The sequence below is a fragment of the Myotis davidii genome, unplaced genomic scaffold, assembly GCF_000327345.1.
Source record: "Myotis davidii unplaced genomic scaffold, ASM32734v1 scaffold266, whole genome shotgun sequence".
Classification (NCBI taxonomy): Eukaryota; Metazoa; Chordata; class Mammalia; order Chiroptera; family Vespertilionidae; genus Myotis; species Myotis davidii.
Genome location: NW_006300032.1, coordinates 5,996,634 through 5,998,973, shown reverse-complemented (window position 1 = coordinate 5,998,973; position 2,340 = coordinate 5,996,634).

Below are 2,340 nucleotides of genomic sequence, written 5' to 3'. Positions count from 1 at the left end.
TACATGCAGGCCTAGAGGCCTAACCAATGGACATGACAACGGGGTGTGTGTGTGTGTGTGTGTGTGAGGGCATGAGGGCATGAGCGGGGGGGTGGGGAGGGGTGGAGGGTGATGTGGTGACAGGGACACATATGTAATATCTTAATCAATAAAAAATATATTAAAAAAATATTCATTTTCACTAACCAAACGAATTTCAAAGAAGATTTTTGCTTTTACAAAAAAATCCATTTCCCTACTAATGTAGTGTCATGATGCAAACTATGGAAAGCAGGGGATACCTGTACTTACTTAGCCATCCTCCCACACCTCACTAAGTTAACACCAATATCACAGTTGCTTGTGGAGAGAATGTATTGCTACTTAAGTGAAACCCTACAAACAGAAACTTTTTATAAAAAATATGTTAATTATAAAAATTTTACATAGGAGGATTATGTATCATGCATATGTGCATGTTTATATCTGCCACCCTTTTAATGTAAAATATTATCAACACTTTGAAGTCTCATGTGTAGTCCTGGAAGAATACAATCTGGAATTATTAACTTCTTGCCAGAGTTAATCTCCTAAATCTTTTGTTGTTGTTGTTGTTAATCCTTACCTGAGGGTAATTTTTTTCCACATTGAATTTATTTTTTTATTTTAGAGAAGTGGAAAGGAGGGAGGGGTAGAGGAGGGGAAGAGAGAGAGAAAGAAAGAGAAAGAGATTGAGAGAGGTGATGTGGGAACAAATCTGCAATCCAGGTACATGTCCTTGACTAGGAATTGAACCCAAGACCCTTCAATCCAAAGGACAGAACTCTAACCACTGAGCATGCTGGCCAGGGCTAATCTCCCAATTTTGAATGTATCACTCTATGTCAGCCGTGGGCAAACTATGGCCCACGGGCCGGATCCGGCCCGTTTGAAATGAATAAAACTATTGAAAAAGAAGACCATACCCTTTTATGTAATGATGTTTACTTTGAATTTATATTAGTTCACACAAACACTCCATCCATGCTTTTGTTCCAGCCCTCCAGTCCAGTTTAAGAACCCATTGTGGCCCTCGAGTCAAAAAGTTTGCCCACCCCTGCCTATGTTCTTTTATGGCTTTACCAGGTATGTAAACATCCCCCCCAAAATAAAACATATTCTCTATAGATATTTATATACTTATCTCATCTTTCTTTTAATAAAATTTGGGTGGTTTTCAATTTTTTATAACTACAAACAATGTTGCTAAGAATATTTTGTACACAATTTCAGTGTACATGTCTAAGAGTGGAAATGTTCCCAGGGTATGCATCTTTTAAATCTATTGAACATGCCCAAATGTTTCCAAAGTTGTTACATTTATTTTCCCACCAGCATTTTAACAGTTGCCATTGCTTCATTAATCCTTGATATTGACAGGTATTTCAAAATTTTTGCCATTATGGTGCATGTAGATTTATCTCCATTGGATTTCTTGAGTGCTAATGAGGTGAGTATCTCTTAATTATCCATCTTCTGAGTTTCTTTTTCTATTACATGTCTGTTCAAGTCTTTCTGCTTTTCTCTATTTGGCTATTGTCTCCTAAGACTCTTAAAAACGTTGTCTTTCACATATGTTCAGAATCCATCTGGGTTTTGTTTTTATTTATGGCATAAGTTAGGGATTTATTTAGTTTTTATTAACATATGGATAACCAACGGAGCTCTTTCCATTTGTTGAACCCTTTCCCCAGTGATCTATGGTCCACTCAGTCATGTATAAAGCTCCCATGTATGCATGAGTCTGTTGACCGCTCTGTTCTGTGCCTTTTGGTATTTGTTTATCCTTGAACCATACCACATTTATTAAGTTACAGTTACTTATTATAAATCATATCTGTTAGTTCTTGAGCACAATCTTGACTATACTTGCTGTTTGCTCTTTCATATATATTTTAAAATAAGCTTGGGATTTTTATTGGAATTAAGTTAAATATCTTGATTTCAGGGGGGGGGAGAATTGATATCTTCCAAATAAGAACCTTTCTACTTATAAATATGGTATGTTTCTCTTTCAACCTTTTTGTTAAAAAAATGTTTTTATTGATTTTAGAGAGAGGAAGAGAGAGGGAGAGAGAAAGATCGGTGTGAGAAACATTGGACCCATTGCCTCCAGTACACACCCTGATTAAGAATTGATCCCAAACCTGGGTATGTGCCCTGACTGGGAATCGAACTGGTTACCTTTCAGTGCATAGAATGATGCTCATCCAAATGAGCTGCACTAGTCAGTGCTCAACCTTTTCTTTAATGTCATATATTAAAGCTTGTCATTTTCTCCATAATGGTCTTATACACCATGTGTTAGATTTATTCCTAGGT